This window comes from Humulus lupulus, chromosome 4, assembly GCF_963169125.1.
Source record: "Humulus lupulus chromosome 4, drHumLupu1.1, whole genome shotgun sequence".
NCBI lineage: Eukaryota > Viridiplantae > Streptophyta > Magnoliopsida > Rosales > Cannabaceae > Humulus > Humulus lupulus.
Window position 1 is genome coordinate 52347677 of NC_084796.1, and position 19424 is coordinate 52367100.

The window sequence follows — 19424 nt, forward strand, 5'->3', positions numbered from 1 at the left end:
AGTACTCCCTTAGATTCATAGATCGAGCACTTCCTTTCCTTCCCTTAGGTGATTTCCAGGGATAGAATTAGGGCTAGGCTGACTACCTTAGGGGTCCATGGACCGAGTACCTTTTGCCTTCCTTAAGGCGATTTCCAGAGATTCAGGGTGGTCGGCCCAAGCTTAAGTGTAACTTCCTTGTTACTCCAAGACCATTACTGTGAACTTTGAACCGTGCTTAACTCACTAATCGAGTCATTTGAGCATAAACGTGCATCTAGGTATTATTAATAGGTGAAGGTGAAAAAAACTTGATCAAAAGGAAATGATATATTTTATTTAAAACATAAAACTGTTCATGGGCCCATAAAACGCTTACAAGTTATTTACAATCCAAAATGGTCATTACAGTGTAAAAATTACAACCTGCCGACCTAAGCGGCAAAAATAGGGTTAACCCCTAGTTCCCCTGAGAAACACCCTGGCCGTGGTGGTTAAGCGGGCGCATATGTACACATCACTACCTAAGCTCTCCACTCAAGGCTGGGTGAGCTTTTCTTTCCCTTTACCTGCACCACATAGCACCCTGAGCCAAGGCTCAGCAAGAAAACTCATTACTGCATGTATATAATATCAAATGAGGATTATGATAATCATATAGAGCTTATAGCCCTAAACAGATGAGTGAATATCACTTCAAGATTCTAGTAATCATGCTGGGGCTTGTAGCCTTAATCAGATGAGTGACTGATGAGTAAGTCACTAACTTAAATCAAATGAGTGACCATGGAGTCACTAGCTTAAACCAGATGAGTGACTGATGAGTGAGTCACTAATTTGGGTTCCGCACCCTTAGCCACGTGACGATGCAGTCACTTGGGCCTTCTGGCCCTGGCTCTAAGTAACTAGCCATTAGACTAGACAAGCGCTTTTGTTTTTCATCGAACTTAGGGTTGGTCAGGAATTAATGCTCATGATGAGTCATTCAATGCTTATGTCGATTAGATCTAATCTTTTTGGCTTGCGTTAAACACACTAATACCGTTCTTGATTCTTAAGGCAATACCATATGACAAGTGCTCAGTACTACTGTCAAACTTAACTAGTAAGTCACAGCTTCACAATCAGTACTGACACCATTGCTGATTCCTGACTCATAGGTCAGTGCCATTCACAGATAAGCAAGATTGCTAAGCATTTATTATACAATCAAAGTCCACATTTAGAACACTCAACATGGCACATTAATAACCATGCATGCCACATATGGGGTGTAGTTTTCTTACCTCTGGTTCGAGCGAGAATTAGTAAAAGAACGAACCTTGAGAACGATTGACTTTTGATTCCTTAGCGGTCACCTAGTCATAACCAATATGGAATCCATCAATAAAGTAAATCAATAAAAGGTTTATAATCTAAAGCCTCACTCCCGGGACTAATCCCATGCTCTCGGGACTTCCAATCCACCCAAACAGGGTAGTGGAACCATCCCTTGAGCCCCCAAAGTCATCTCAAGCCCTTAAAATAGACCTTGCTGAGAATGACCTAGCGATGGGGCGCTACTAGGTAGCACTGGGGCGCTGCCCCAAGTCAAAGAGAATCCTAGTCTCTGCCCTGCCTAGCACTGGAGCGCCACTGATAGACCAGATTTTTCTGGTCTTCTGCCCTGCGATTTCCCCTGAAAACCAAGCTTCAAAACCAACCCCAAACATCATCCAAACAAACAATTTAACCCCAAAATTTCATCCATACCTCAACCTCATCAAAACCTAAGCAAACTTTCCCAAAAACCTCCATAAATTCTCAACTAACCACTTCAAAATTCTCAGTTGAAAACCAAATAGAAAAATAGAGTATAACCAAAGTTCATGGCTAAATCCTTACCTCAAGCTTGAATTGAGTCATCTTCAATGGATGAACTAAGGTTCTAAGCTTCAAACTTTGATCTCCTAGCTTGAATCCTCAAATGGAGTTTCAAAAATTGAAAGGAAGAAGAAGGAGGATGGTGATCATGAGATAGGAAGGAGTAGAGCTCTGTTTTGGTTTTAGCTTCCATAACCTTCTAGTTTGATATAATCCCTTGGTGAAATGACCATATTGCCCCTAGGTTAAATAAAGTCCTTTAAAGTCTAGCAAGTGCAAAATTGTCCTTTCCCGCCTATCTCATTAATTATAATTAACCCCCTCCAATTCCCATTATTCCCAAAATTCTCAAATACCAATAAATCATTCCCATTACCCTTTAATTCCCGGTAATGTTCTAATCACCAAATTATCCCGAGACTCATCCTGAGCCCCAAAATTAACCCCGTTATGACCAAATCGCTAACTAGCATTCAAAGATCGTCTCATGCCAAATAGCTCGAAAAAATCCACATTATAATGTGGCCTCATCAATAGTTCACCAACATGCATGCAAATATACAATTACGCCCTTAACGGGCAAAATTACCAAAATGCCCTTATGATGAAATGTGGACCCACATGCATGCATTTAACAACATATTATAATATAATTCACGTAAACATGCACATAATCATTTAATGGCATAATAAATCAATTATCGCCTTCCCGGCCTACTAATCCAACCATTAAACCTCATAGGGATTTTGAGGCATTACAACTATCCTCTCTTTACAGAAATTTCATCCTCGAAATTTACCTGAACAACTCGGGATGCTGACTCTGCATATCTGACTCCAGCTCCCAGGTTGCTTCCTCGACCTTGTTGTCCTCCATAATACCTTAACCAAAGGTATCATCTTATTCCTGAGGAACCTGTCATTTTTGTCAAGTATCTGGACTGGCTGTTCCTCATAGGAGAGATCTGCCTCAAGTACCAGATCTTCATAACTCAATACATGAGTCACATCAGATACATACCTCTGGAGAGCTGAAACATGAAACACGTTATGCACGACTGATAATGCCGGTGGTAAGGCCAACTTGTAAGCCACCTGACCAATCCTCTCCAGGATCTCAAATGGACCTACAAGTCTAGGGCTCAGCTTGCCCTTCTTCCTAAATCTTCTCAGACTTTTCCATGGAGAGACTCTAAGGAAAACATAGTCTCCCACTTAGAACTCCACGTTCCTGCGCTTAGGATCTGCATAACTTTTCTTCCTACTCTGAGAAGCGAGCATCCAAGCTCTAATCTTCTCAATGGCCTCATTGGTCCTCTGAACTGCACCAGGACCCAAGTATCTCCTTTCCCCTGTCTCATCCCAATGAATGGGAGATCTGCATTTCCTACCATACAACATCTGCATTTCCCCTGTCTCATCCCAATGGTAGACTGATAACTATTGTTGTAGGAAAACTCTATCAAAGGTAGATACTTACTCCAGGATCCACCAAAGTCTAGCACACATGCTCGCAACATGTCTTTTATTATCTGAATCGTCCTCTCAGATTGTCCGTCTGTCTGAGGATGATAAGTAGTATTGAACTTCAACTGTGTTCCCATGGCCTTATGTAAACTCCCCCAGAACTTGGAAGTAAAAGTGGGGTCCCGATCTGACACGATCGACCTCGGTGCTCCATGAAGGCACACGATCTCTCTCACATAGAGATTTTCATACTGGTCAACTGTATAAGTAGTCCTCATTGGTAAGAAGTGAGCTGACTTGGTGTAGCAATCCACAATAACCCAAATAGAATCATGTTGACCAATAGTCCTGGGTAACCCCACCATGAAATCCATCGTGATGTCCTCCCATTTCCACTTTGGGATATCCAGAGGTTGGAATAACCCTGCTGGCCTCTGATGCTCAGCCTTGACCGGTTGACATGTCAAGCACTTAACCACATATTCCACTATATCCCTCTTCATCCCAGGCCACCAATACAACGATCTCACATCCTGATACATCTTCGTGGTGCCTGGATGCAAAGAGTAAGGAGTAGTATGAGATTCCTCGAGAATCTCCCGTCTCAAAGCAGTGTCTAATGGAACACATATCCGACCCTTGTACCTCAACAAGCCCAAATCAGACACTGAATAATCTCTAGATACTCCAGCCAAAACATCCTCTCTGATCTTGGTCAGTTGTGGATCACCCACTTGACCCTCCTTTATCCTTTCCAACAGCGTAGACTGTAGCGTAATATTGGCCAAATGGCCCACCAACAACTCTATACCAGCTCTGGTCATATCATCTGCTAATTCTCTGGCTATCAGCCTTACACTATAAATTTGTCCCGGACCCTTCCGGCTTAAAGCATCAACTACCACGTTGGCCATTCCTGGATGATACAAAATCTCACAGTCATAATCTTTTACTAACTCCAGCCAACGCCTTTGTCTCATATTCAGGTCTTTCTGTGTGAAGAAGTATTTTAGGCTCTTGTGGTCAGTGTAGATCTCACACTTCTCTCCGTAAAGGTAATGCCTCCATACCTTCAAAGCAAAGACCGCAACCACCAACTCTAAATCATGAGTAGGATATCTCTGTTCATACCCCTTCAGCTGACGTGAAGCATAAGCAATCACCTTCCTCGATTGCATCAAAACATAACCCAAGCCCTGATGTGAAGCATCACAGTATATCACAAATTTCTCTTGATCTGTTGGGAGACTCAGAACTAGTGCTACAATCAACCTCTGCTTCAGTTCCTGGAAGATTTTCTCACACTTGTTTGACCACACACACTTTTGATTCTTGCGTGTGAGCTCAGTCAATGAAGTAGCAATCTTAGAGAACCCTTCCACGAAACGTCTGTAATAACCTGCCAACCCAAGGAAACTTCTAACCTCAGAAGCATTCTTTGGCCTTGGACAATCTTTGATTGCCTCAATCTTAGCTGGATCTACCTTAATCCCCTCCTTACGGACAATGTGCCCAAGGAAAGATACCTGAGATAACCATAACTCACATTTCTTGAAATTTTCAAACAACCTGTGTTCCCTCAGTCTTTATAGAACTAACCTCAGATGTTGCTCATGTTTTGACTCTTACTGAGAATAAACCAGAATATCATCGATGAAGGCGATCACAAACTGGTCCAAATAATCCTTGAACACTCTGTTCATCAAATCCATAAAAGCGGCTGGGGCATTAGTCAATCCAAAAGACATGACTAAGAACTAATAATGCCCATACCTAGTGCGAAAAACAGTCTTTGGTATGTCTCCCTCTTTGAGCCTCAACTGATGATAACCAGAACGGAGGTCTATCTTTGAGAATACCCTTTTGCATTGCAATTGATCAAACAGATCATCTATCCTTGGCAGAGGATACTTGTTCTTAATTGTTAACTTATTCAGTTCTTTGTAATCAATGCACATCCTCAGAGAACCATCTTTCTTCTTCACAAACAGAACTGGTGCACCCCAAGGTGAGAAACTAGGTTTGATAAAACCCAAATCTTACAGCTCTTGCAACTGTACTTTCAATTCTTTTAACTCAGCTGGGGCCATTCTATAAGGTGCTCTAGACACTGACTCCGTCCTTGGTGCCAGTTCTATCACGAACTCAATCTCTTTGTGTGGTGGCAACCCTGGTAAATCTTCTGGAAACACATCCAATAATTCACAGACTAGTCTGGTCTCTTCTGGTTTCACTGGCATGACCTAAGTGGTGTCAACCACATTGGCTAAGAATCCAATGCAACCTCCTTGCAATAGATCTCTAGCCCTCAAAACAGAAATCATAGGTATATGGGGTCCATGCACAGTACCAACAAACACAAAAGGATCCTCACCTTCAGGCTCAAAGATGACCATCTTCCTTCTGCAATCAATGGTTGCCCCATACTTTACTAACCAATCCATACCCAAAATCATGTCAAAGTCAGTCATAACTAACTCTATCAAATCCACTGACAACTCTCTGCCCTCCACTGTCACTGGCAAAGATCTGACCCAACTCCTGGATACTACTAACTCCCCAGTGGGTAATAAAGTTCCAAACCCCACAACATAATAATCACATGGTCTACACAGTCTATCAATAATTCTACTAGCAACAAAAGAATGTGTAGCACCAGAATCAATTAGAACAGTATAAGGGGTTCCAGCATTAAGAAGCTGACCTGTAACTACTGAGTGTGAAACCTCAGCTTCTGCTTGTGTTAGTGCGAACACTCGAGCTGGGGCTGAGCTGTCTGCTTTTTTGAGTTCTTCCTTTCTTGCCTTAGGGTAGTCCTTCTTGAAATGACCCACTGCTCCACATAAAAAGCAGGCCTTTGCCCTACACTCTCCCAAATGGCACCTCTTGCACCTAGGGCACTCTGGATAAGTCTTACAGGCCTCACTGCCACCCTGATGACCCATTGAAATACCGCGGGGTTGCCTGTCAGGACCTAGAGGTGGGAAGGTGAGCCTCCACCCCTACCTGAACCCGCAAATGGAGGACCTGTCCTCCTAAACTCTTTTCTGGCTACATTATCTCGCCAGATCTTATTCTCTGCACTCTCAGCTGTGAGCGCCTTCTCCACCACCTGTGCATAAGTAGTAACTCCCGCCACAGTGGTGATAGGAACGTCCCAGGCTAATCTAGGCTATAGCCCCTGGAGAAACCTCTCCCTTCTGGTCCCATCAGTGGGCACCAGCTCCATGGCAAACTTTGCCAATCTATCAAACTTCAGGGCATACTCAGTCACTGATAAACTTCCCTGAAGTAATATGATAAACTCTTCAGCTTTTGCAGCCCAGATGGCATCATTGTAGTATTTCTCGTTGAACAGTGTCTGAAACTCTTCCCAACTCAGGGAATTGATGTTTTTGGTCTGGGATATAACCTCCCACCAAATTCGAGCATCCTCCCGAAACATATATGTGGCACAGGCCAACCTCTCATTACCATTCACCCTCATAAAGTCAAGGATGGTGGTAATCAAATACTAGAGGTTGATGTTTCCCGAACCTTTCATAAAGAGTCTGCCATTTGTTTCCAACCTCAGGAAATGCTCAACTGTTGGCACCAATATAGGTGGTGCCTTTGGTACACTGGTCCCTGCAGGAACCTGCTGTTGTCTCAAGAGGTGGATTTCTTCTTCCTGCCTCAATACTCTGGCCTGCAGATCATTAAACAACTACTGCCAGTTATCAGGAGCTGGCTGTGGAATTTGACTCTGGTCATTCTCTTGACCCTGCTTGTTATTCTGGCTTTGATCTTCCTGGCCAGTTGATGAATCTGTCTGTCTTGGAATCATTCTATCAACTTAAACCTTGCTGCAATAGTAAATGCGACCAGTTAGGCAGTGATAACTAATCCTCTTGCCGCCTCACAGTCCAAGATCAACAGATAATCACCCATATTCCACAATAATACAGATATACAGATGGATACATGATCATGGCATTTAGCATTTAACATGTATCAGTTGATAATTCACAATGAACAATACTAATAAGCATGTTCTAGCAATATCAGTACTAATAAGCACGTTCTTGCTGATGATGCAGTAGTCAAGGCACAACCTTATCAATGTATTTAATGTAGACAGGAAAAGCATTTATACTATATTTAAGCAGTTAAATATATAACCACATAAATAGTTACCAAACCATAAGCTTGTCTTCAGTGGCGAGTGTACATGCCCAGCCAGTCTACAAGAACCCTAATCGAGTTGTAACGCTCTGATACCAAGTTGTAACGCCCTGCTTACTCCAAGACCGTTACTGTGAACTTTGAATCGTGACTAATCGAGTCATTTGGTTATAAACGTTCATCTAGGTGTTTTTAATAGGTTAAGGAAAAACTTGACCAAAAGGAAATGATATATTTTATTTAAAACATAAAATTGTTCATGGGCCCATAAAATGCTTACAAGTTATTTACAATCCAAAATGGTCATTACAATATAAAAATTACAACCCACCGACCTAAGCGGCAAAAATAGGGATAACCCCTAGTTCCCCTGAGAAATATCTTGACCATGGTGGCCAAGTGGCTGCATATGTACACATCACCACCTAGGCTCTCCACTCAAGGCTGGGTGAGCTTTTCTTTCCCTTTACCTGCACCACAAAGCACCCGTAAGCCAAGGCACAACAAGAAAACTCATTACTGCATGTATATAATATCAAATGTTGATTATGATAATAATATAGAGCTTATAGCCCTAAACAGATGAGTGAATATCACTTCAAGATTCTAGTAATCATGTTGGGGCTTGTAGCCCTAATCAGATGAGTGATTGATGAGTAAGTCACTAACTTAAATCAAATGAGTGACCATGGAGTCACTAGCTGAAACAAGATGAGTGAGTCACTAATTTGGGTTCTGCACCCTTAACCATGTGATGATGCAGTCACCTGGGCCTTCTGGCCCTGACTCTAAGTAACTAGCCATTAGCTAGACAAGCACTTTTGTTTTTCATCGAACTTAGGGTCGGTCAGGCATTAATGCTCATGATGAGTCATTCAATGCTTATGTCGATTAGATCTAATCTTTTCAGCTTGCGTTAAATACGCTAATACCGTTCTTGACTCTTAAGCCAATACCATACGACAAGTGCTCAGTACTACTGCCGAACTTGACTAGTAAGTCACAGCTTCACAGTCAGTACTGACACCATTGCTGATTCCTGACTCATAGGTCAGTGCCATTCACAGATAAGCAAGATTGCTAAGCATCTATTATCCAATCAAAGTCCACATTTAGAACACTCAACATGCCTCATTAATAACCATGCATGTCACATATGGGGTGCAGTTTTCTTACCTTTGGTTCGAGCGAGGATTAGTAAAAGAACAACCCTTGAGAACGATCGACTTTTGATTCCTTAGCGATCACCTAGTGATAACCAATATGGAATCCATCAATAAAATAAATCAATAAAAGGTTCATAATCTAAAACGTCGATCCCGGTACTAATCTTGTGCTCTAGGGACTTCCAATCCACCCAAACGGGGTAGTGGAACCATCCCCCGAGCCCCCAAAGTCAACCCGAGCCCTAAAAATATACCATGCTGAGAATGACCTAGCATTGGGGCGCTTCTAGGTAGCGCTTCCCCAAGTCAGAGAGAACCCTACTCTCTGCCCTGCCTAGTGTTGGGGCGCCACTGATAGGCCAGATTTTTCTGGTTTTCTCCCTTGCAATTTCCCCTAAAAACCAAGCTTTTAAACCAACCCCAAACATCATCCAAACATACAATTTAATCCCAAAACTTCATCCATACCTCAACCTCATCAAAACCCAAGCAAACTTTCCCAAAAACCTCCATAAATTCTCAACTAACCACTTCAAAATTCTCAGCTGAAAACCAAATAGAAAAATAGAGTATAACCAAATTTCATGGCTGAATCCTTACCTCAAGCTTGAATTGAGTCACCTTCAATGGATGATCTAAGGTTCTAAGCTTCAAACTTTGATCTCCTAGCTTGAATCCTCAAATGGAGTTTCAAAAATTGAAAGGAAGAAGAATGAGGATGGTTATCGTGAGATAGGAAGGAGAAGAACTCTGTTTTTGTTTCAGCTTCCACAACCTTCTAGTTTGATATGATCCCTTGGTAAAATGACCATATTGCCCCTAGGTTAAATAAAGTCATTTAAAGTCTAGCAAGGGCAAAATTGTCCTTTCCCGCCTATCTCATTAATTATAATTAATGCCCTCCAATTCCCACTATTCCCAAAATTCTCAAATACCAATAAATCATACCCCATACCCTTTAATTCCCGGTAATGTTCTAATCACCAAATCACCCCGAGCCCCGAAATTAACCCTGTTATGACCAAATCTATAACTAGCATTCAAAGATCATCTCATGCTGAATAGCTCGAACAAATACATATTATAATGTGGCCTCATCAATAGTTCGCCAACATGCATGCAAATATACAATTAAGCCCTTAACGGGCCAAATTACCAAAATGCCCTTATGATGAAATGTGGACCCACATGCATGCATTTAACATCATATTATAATATAATTCACATAAACATGCACATAATCATTTAATGGCATAATAAATAAATTATGGCCCTCCCGGCCTACTAATCCAACCATTAAACCTCATTAGGGTTTTTGGGGAATTACAATAAGCCGACCACGTGGACCTAAAAATATTCTAGGGACTTGAACGGTCCTCAGGCACTTTTCTGAAGCTTACTTCCTTGGGGTAGTTGGCTTATGCTTAGGCTCACTGGGCTGACCCCCTATATAGAAATTTTCTCCTGATTTCTTCATTTTTACTTTTTAGTTCATGAATGTGCCCCTAGCCGTTGGCTTCATTATGCTCATTTTCTAACTTTAATCTTTATTTTTCTTCTGTTGCAGATGTCAAGCTCTTCTTCATCGGACAAGTCAGAAGGTGAGCGTAATCCCCAAGTGTTTTTGGAAAGGTTGAAAAGGATTCTCCCTCATTCCGATTTATACTTATTTAGTGAGGAAGATTTCTTAAAGAGCAACTGTCCAATGGCGAGAGTGAAACAGACAACCCGACAACCCTCTGAAGATGATCCTCAGATTTCCAGGCATATCACTCAGGGTTCCTCCCCGGGTTCTTCTCAGATTACTTGTTAGCACAGTACACCCCGCGACTCCCAAGGAACTCAAGGCACACCTCAGTGGAGTCATTCTTCTCAGCAGGATAGGTTAGGTTAGCAAGAACCATTGCAACGCCCTTCGCACCGAGATACTAGTCGGGTTCCCCATCGATCTTCTTCTCGGCAAGATTATTCCGAGGGCTCATGTAGCCACACTGCTCATCCTCAGGAGCGTCCCAATCACAGATTTCGTCCTAAGGTAGTTCTCCCTCCTTCCAAGAGTAAAACAGTCTCGCCAACTGAGCAGCAAAAGAAGAGACAACAAAAGGAGTTCCATTTATCAGATTCTGGGGCCACCTTCGCCAGTGAGATCATATGGAAATTGGTTGAGAAGCCTCGCCTTGCTGATTATGAGGTTGTTTGGTTCAAGGGGGCGGCCTCTAACATGACTGAGAAAAAGGTAAAGAATTTGAGGAAGACCTTTGACCTCTTCTAGGTTTCCATCACTATCCCTGGTTCAGATGACAGAGCTGAGGACCCCTCTCTGGGTATGTGCGCTTGGAAACGCTCTGCCATTAGGTACGTGGCTCTACTTCCTCTTCATCTGTACTTTCGAAGTGTAGCAGACTATTTTGGTATTAGTCTTTCTCAACTGGCTGCTAATGCGATCTTGGCCTTGTTTGCATTGCACATCATTTATCACCACAGAAAATGGGCTGCCCCAGTGCCTCATGAGATCCACTATCTATTTGACTTGAAGACAAACCCTTCTCAGCGCAACTCGGGATATTTCCACTTCCACCATTATATGAGCGAGGGTACAAACACCTTTTTGGAAGAGATCTCTGGAAATAGCAAGGCATTTAGATATGCCGATAACTATTTCTTTACCAACGATGCAAAGGCCAACTTCTCCAAGTTTAAGCACATTGGGCCCTTTTATAGACCACTCCCGACCTAAGACATGATCGTTAGGGCCAAGGCACTAATTTCCATGACCTTTGAGGAGAAGAATGTCAAGACCCTCGTTACTCCGGAGAACCTTAGGAAGGTGGGGTTGTTTCCTTCTACCATATTAGATGTTTCGGATGACGATGGTTGTGAGCCCGTGATAGCCATAGATTCCCCGGGACCCATTCATGTCGAGGAGGTATCCTCTTCGCCGGTATTAGCCAGACACGAGAGTGATGAGGTGGGTGCATCTGCTACATACTCATCGCTTGCTTCTGACGACTTTGATGTGGCTATGTTTGAACTCGAATCACATTCAGAAGGTTCGACACTTTATCACTTTTATTTTATAGTTCATTGGTACTTAATATCCTTCTAACATTTGATCTTCTTTTGCAGGCTCAGACATGTTTGGTTTTGTCCATACCCAGCAGAGGTCGACTCCCACCGAGGCCAGTCCTTCTATTCGAGCGGCAAAAAGGGCCAGGGTTGAGGCTGAGTCGGTCATGGAGGTTCTTCTTGAGGTGTCTCCTCCGAATTCTTTGACATCTAGTCTAATTATTTTGGCATCTAGCTCTATCGCAGAGGTAGAGCCATCTTTGTCTACACCAGTTCCTCCCACTTTCACTAATGCGGGTGCTTCTTGTTTTGCGCTTGCTCCTTTATCTGAGCCACATCAGTCTGCTATACTGAACTTAAGTGCCCTCATGGAGCAAGCATCGATTCTGGTGCAAACAACAAAAACTTTTAATGGGATCAAGAATAAGGACCTGAACACCATTCTCACGAAGTCCCTCCTAGACATTCAGAGTGTGAGTCCCTTACAGTTCTCTTCTCATCTATTTAGCTTGTGTTTTGTTTATCTAACACTTGTATGCTCTTTGTAGGCATTGATGCTAGTCTCTCATGTCTGTGATAGGTCTGTAGAGTGTACTTCTATGCTCTCCAACCTTAGTTCTGAGCTTGAAGCTGTCCGCCAAGAGGTACTGGACCTTAGGCACGTTCTTGGCGTTAGGGATGCTGACATTACCTCAAAGGATGAAGAGATCAACACCCTTCGTAGTACCGTGGAGCTCAAACAGAAGTGACCAAGTTGACTCTCAGGATAACCAAGATGGAGGGGGAACTTGCTGATCAACTCCAACAGTCTGAAGCAGAGAAAGAGAAGCTAATTGCTGACATGGACCAATTGTGGAAGGATTCTCTTGTCGAGAAGGAGCAAGTGGTCAAAGCTGCTCGGGACAAGGCTCGAGATGAGTATTCAGAGATAGCCTTCTCTAGCTTCTACTTGATCTGGAAGTCCAACAAAGCTCTGAACTTGGATTTCCTTCCTGAGAAGACGTGAGCGAAAGAGCTTAGGAAGTGTCTGGCTCGTGAGGCTGCCGAGGCTTAGGGTAGTCTTTCAGATGATACTCCTTGCCCTAGTTAGTCTTCTTGGTCTTTTATTATGTTTTTCATATCATGCCATTGGTGGGGCACCTTGTACTTGACAGTTTTTACATATGACATTTTATGCCTTTTTGCCTTTTTGTTATGAGTACTCAATGTATTGATTGAATTTTTTTTATTTCCAATGCTTATTAAATATATTAACTCACAACCCTCATTGGTTCAAGTATCAGTATACTCTGAACACATGTATTTTGTGTGCCATACTAACCTTACTCTTTTATGTTTTTCATGCTAACAACCATGATAATGTGAGTAGTATAGTACTTAACCATGAACAAAACAGTCAGGTCGACTACCCCATGGGTGATAGGCCGACCACCCTATCGGGTTGATGGAATGGCCGACCACCCTATAAGGGACATGGCTAGGAGTCTTCATACCAATGCCTTTTTTGTTTTTGTTTTTTGCATTTTCGAAACATATGTTGAACAAATGTCCTAGAAAAACTTGAGCTTGCTTAGTACTTAAGGTCACGCCCTCATTGCTCATGTATAACTCGATCAATATGTACAATATGCCCCCCAAGTGATCATGGGTTTAAAAGCCTTGGTCACTTGCTACTTGACCATGCCTTGCTTCAAGCATTTAGACACATAGTACTATCCTTTTCATCCAATGATGCAAGCAACAAATGCTTGTCCCTCATTTGTAGTCGGGTGATGGTTTTATACTCAGTAGTAATGATACCTATACACAGATGTAGATTGTGTAGCAAGTGTCGATCACGATCTACGTAATCTCTCGTGCACTCGTTATAATGATTGTAGACATAAATGTCTAAGTTGGACCAATCGGGTCTAGATGGGCTAATCGAGCCTGTAATGAGTCTTAGATCAAATTATCGATCGATCCCTCAAGGACCAGATTCGATTATGATCCGATAATGGCGAATGGTCCTTGGACCGGTCTCTTTTGTTGATCATATAGGTCGATAGGTTCCTCAAGAACCAAGATCGAACATGATCAAATAGTTGGAGACAAGGTCCTTGGACCAGTCTCTTGTTTGGATCGTATGGGTTGATAGGCTCCTCAAGAACCAAGACTGAACATGATCCATTAATTTGGCGACAAGGTCCTTGGACCATCTCTCGTTTGGTTCATATGGGTCGATAGGTCCCTCAAGGACCAGAATAAAACATGATCCAATATTTGGGCAACAAGGTTCAAGGACCTGTCTCTTGTTTGGATCTTATGGGCCGATAGGTACCTCAAGGACCATAATCGAATATGATCCAATATTTGGGCGACAAGGTCCTAGGACTTGTCTCTTGTTTGGATCTTATGGGCCGATAGGTTCCTCAAGGACCAGAATCGAACATGATCCAATATTTGAGCGACAAGGTCCTAGGACCTGTCTCTTGTTTGTATCTTATGGGCCGATAGGTCCCTCAAGGATCAGAATCGAACATGATCCGATGGGGTTGACAGGTCCTTAGGACAAGTCCCTTATTGAAAGAAATTTAAAGAACTATAGAAACTTTAGAAATTAAATTCATTCATTGAAGCACAATGGCTGTTACATAGATAATTCGTAAATACTACATTTGCTAATTAAAACTTGTGTTGATGCTGAATAGTCTTCACTGATAGTACCAGCGGAGGTGTTCTCCATTCCAGTAGTTTTTTATTAGTTCTCCATTCAGTCGAGCTATCTTGTACGTCCCTGGTGGGATCACCTCCTCCACAAGGTATGGCCCTTCCCAGTTAGGTCCTAGTACCCCTGCCGTAGTGTCCTTAGTGTTTAGGAACACCCTCCTGAGTACTAAGTCCCCAACCTAAAATTTTCGATCTTTCACTCTAGAGTTGAAGTATCTGGCCACTTTTTGTTGATGTGCTGCTACTCTAAGACTTTCCTTTTCTCGTCTTTCTTTGATTAAATTGAGCGACTCTTCTATTAGTTGATGGTTCCTCCACTGATCATATGTCTACTGTCTATGTGATGGGGGAGTCAGTTCAACTGGCAACATGGCTTCATATCCAAATGCCAAAGAGAATGGCGTATGTCCTGTCGCTGTTTGCGCCGTTGTTCGATGTGACCATAGGACCTTAGGAAGTAATTATGGCCAGGTTCCTTTGGCTTGTTCAAGGCGTTTCTTTAGAGTGTCTTTGATAGTCTTGTTCGCTGCTTCTACTTGGCCATTAGCTTGGGGGTGTGCTACTGAGGAAAAGTTCTTTGTGATTCCATGCCTCGTACAAAAGTCGGTGAACATATCACTGTTGAATTGAGTCCCATTATCCGAGATTATCTTCCTTGGCAGGCCAAATCGACATATGGTATTCTTCACCACAAATCCTAAGACTTTCTTCGAGGTTATGGTGGCAAGCGGTTTTGCTTCAGTCCATTTGGTGAAGTAGTCCACAACTACAATGAAAAATTGGATTCCTCCCCTTCCCATGGGTAGATTTTTTATTAGGTCGATCCCCTATACAACAAAGGGCCAAGGGCTCTGCATCAGTGTTAATTCGTTAGGTGCCGCTCGGGGTATCTTGGAGAACATCTGACACTTGCAACATCTTCTAACATACTCCATTGAGTATTCATTCATCGTCGGCCAAAAGTATCCTTGTCTTAGGATTTTATTTGATAGGCTCTGCCCCCCAGCATGATCTCCACAAAACTCTTCGTGTACCTCAATCATTAACAACTTTGACTGGTCAGATGTAACACACCTTAGTAGTGGTAGGGAGTACCCTCGTCAGTACAGTACCCCTTTGACTATCATATATTGTGCAGCTTGTGTCACCAACTTCCTTGCTTTGTTCCGATCGTTGGGTACTACTCCTTGATTAAGATAGTTAATAATAGGGGTCATCCATGTATCTCCTAACTCAATAGGTAGTGCCTCTTGCTCAGTTATGCTTCTTTCTGCCAAGTATTCGATGGGAACAACATTTATGGTGTCTGCATCTTTGGCACTGGAAAGTTTGGCTAAAGAATCGACATTGGCGTTCTGCTCTCTTGGGACTTGTGTAATTGAGTATCTCTTGAACTGCGCTAACAAGTCCTTCACCTTGTTTAGGTACTGCACCATCCTAAGTCCCTTGGCTTGATACTCCCCCAGTACTTGATACACACTAGCTGGGAATCACTGAATATCTCCAGGGACTGTGCATGTACATCCCGAGACAAGCGTAATCCAGCTAATAATGCCTCGTACTCAGCCTTGTTGTTTGAAGCGTTGAATCCAAATATGAGAGCGCAATGGATTCGATGATTCTCCAGAGTGATCAGTATGGTTCCTGCGCCTGAGTTATGTTCATTGGATGCTCCATCAACATATAGCTTCCACACAGGAGTATCTCCTTCCTTCTTGGTATCTCCATTGTCCGACTGGTAGGAAGGGTCTTCAAGGTTGGTGCCTTCAACTATGAAGTCTGCCAATGCTTGTCCTTTTATCACCATCTTCGAATGATAAGTGATATCAAATTGTCCTAGTTCCACTGCCCACTTGAGTAATCGTCCCGATGCCTCTAGTTTCTGAAGAACCTATCTCAGCGGTTGATCGGTCAGGACTCGGATCGAGTGAGCTTGGAAATATGGATGCAACTTTTGGATGGAGATTACTAAACAGTAGGCTAGTTTCTCAAGAGGAGGATACCTAGACTCCGCACCTACTAGCCTTTTACTGATATAGTATATAGGGTGTTGTACCCTGTTCTCTTCCTTTATCAAAGCAGCACTGATTGCATGCTCGATGATTTCCAAATAAATGAAAAGTACTTCTCCATATATTGGCTTCGATAGGATGGGAGGTTGGCCGAGGTGCTCCTTCAGGGCTTGGAAAGCCTCCTCACACTCCTTGGTCCATTGGATCTTCTTGCTGCCCCTTAGTAAGTTAAAGAAAGGGACACACTTGTTCGTAGACTTTGATATGAACCTACTGAGGGTAGCTACTCTCCCGGTTAAGCTTTGCACTTCTTTGATTGTGGTAGGTGACTTCATGTCGATCAATGCTTTTATCTTCTGGGGTTAGCCTCGATTTCACGTGAATTGACTAGGTATCCGAGAAACTTACCAGAACCCACTCAAAACGAGCACTTGAGAGCTTCATCTTCTTGAGGGATGATTTGTAGATGATATCTACCAAGATTCTCGTATCCACCAAGCATCTCTTCACTTGGGCATTGGCGATTTGAATGGTAAGGACCAGATGGTCATTGTGGGGGTACCTCACGTGTCTGGCATCATCTTCTGTAAAAGTGAGAGTTTCACTTTCATACTTTGGATTCTTTGGAGACCGCTCCTCAAATGCCATACACTGGGAATACTCCCCTACCTCATGTCTGAGGGTCCTTGCATACCACTCATGAGCATTATTACTGTTGCCTGCTATCTGGGATCCTCCACATATGGTATCCAGTGTGAAGTCTACAGCTGTCGGCTCAAGTGATGGACTCCTCTGCCTTCGGAATTCTGGATTCCTGCTTGGGGTCTCGGTTTTGCCTGGGTACGTCAAGATTTTTCCTGATCAGAGAAGAAACTCTATCTCATCCTTCAATTGTTTGAGCTCGTTTATGTCATGCCCATAATCATTATGGAAACGATAAAACTTATTCTTATCCTTCTTTCCTTCTGAGCGCAAGGGTGGTGGCTTTCGGTATGGTACCTCCTTGTATGTTTCCAAGTAAATCTCAGCCCTAGATGTTTTCAGGATGGTATAATTAGTGAACCTAGGCTGGTAGGGTTGATGCTTAGCTTGTTTTTTGGCAGGTGTTGACTTAGCTTTCTTCTCTCCACCCTGCTCGGTCCCTGAGGTATTCCTCTTCTTATCGTGGACCCAACTGCTGCCCTGAGGGTTTGAACCATTTTTATCCGCCTTGACAGTGGTCGGATGGTTTATGCCTTTTTCTTCCTTCATGATAGCATCATCTAGCTTCATGTATTTGTCAGCTCGGTCTTAGAACTCTTGCAAGGTGTTGATAGGGTTCCTGTGTATACTATCCCACAAGGGATTACGATAAATTATTCTTGCCGAGATGGCAACGAACTTTCCTTCATCTCCTACCGTGGCAGCTTGGTTTGCCTCTCTCATGAATCTTTTAATGTGGTCTTTCAAGGATTCTTCTTTCCCGTGCTTGATGTCAGCTAACTGATTGGCATAAACTGGTTGAATCCGCTCGACACTAAAGACCTTGCAGAATTCCTTCCTAAACTGTTCCCAGGAAGTGATGGATCCAGGTTTGAACTTCCAATACCATTCCTGAGCTGAGTCAGAGAGAGTGGTAGGGAATACCCTGCACCTATAATCATGTTCCACACCGAGTAACTCCATTTGATCCTCGAACTTCCCAATATGCCGTACCGGGCCCTCCTTCCCAATGTATGTAGGAAGTTTCAGGGTCTTGTATTTCGGTGGTGGTTGGGCTGATTGGATCTTGGCATTGAAAGGGCTCCCACTTCTATGAGCTAACTCGATATCTGAAGGTTTATTTGTTAGACCCTGAACATCCATAACGAGTGCATCTATTTGAGCCTATACTGCTGGTGGGATCACTGCTCCAAGTGGGTGGATATCCCTGGTACCCCCTCCTAAGCACTGGTCCTCCTGTTGATGACCTCCCTCAAATCGTGAGGTCGCGCATCTTTCCCCAGCCTATCGAACACAGTACTTGTGTTATTCATTAGTTCATTTCCCTTGCGAGACCGAGGGTGTAGGGGCGGTAGGTCCGCCTTGCCCCTGTCAGTGCGACCCTGCCCCTGAGCCTCTCCTCCTACATGACTTTGATATTTGGAGCAGCCATTTCCATTCCTATCATGCCTCTTTGATGTTTGACCCTCATCTCCAGTGTTGTTTCGTCAGTCCCCCTGGGAGGGGGCCTTCGGGTTGGTAATACTCCTACTCCTAGATGGAGTGTTATTCTTCTTAGTCATGGAGGAGGCAGTCTTGGACCGTGCCTCTTCATCTTGGGAAACTGGTTCTAAGAGTGTCCTTGGGGTCCTACTCCTCCCATGGGACTCTCTGTTACTGTGGTCTCGCATTCCTGCTGCTTTGGCCTGAGCCTCCCTCACCACCTGAGCAGCAGCTTCAGCGTTAGCTCGGGCTAACTGAGTAGCCGCCTGTAAGGCCACAACAACCTCTTGGTGCCTCTGGTCAGCCTCCTGCTCCCTCTAGATCATCCCCTGGACCTGCTCATTGATCTCCCGTCGTTGTCGTTCCATAGTCGCCCTTTGAAGGGCAATTTCTGTAGCAAAGGCCTCCTGCCTCACCAAAAATTGCGCCATTTCCTCCTGGTGAGCGTCCTATGGATCTTCTGCATCAGGTTGATCTCCCTCCACATGAGGTTCGTTAACGGGATCTATGGGATCCTGGGTGGTGGAATCCCTGGGAGCAGTCTTCTTGGTCTGATTGGGTTTTGGAGGCATCGCAAAAATGATGAAAGTGTGTTTCTTGATTTCGTACTCTCAAAGAAAGTACCAAAATGTTGACCTGTGAAATTGGCCAACGATCTTATGTGTAGTATACGACACCTTTTGAACGAAATAAATGAAATAAATGACAGAGTACGATTATCTTAAATAAAAACACAGGAATTTTATAGTGGTTCAGCCCTGTTCAGTTGACCAGTAATAACCTAATCCACTTAGATTTTAGTATTGAATCACTT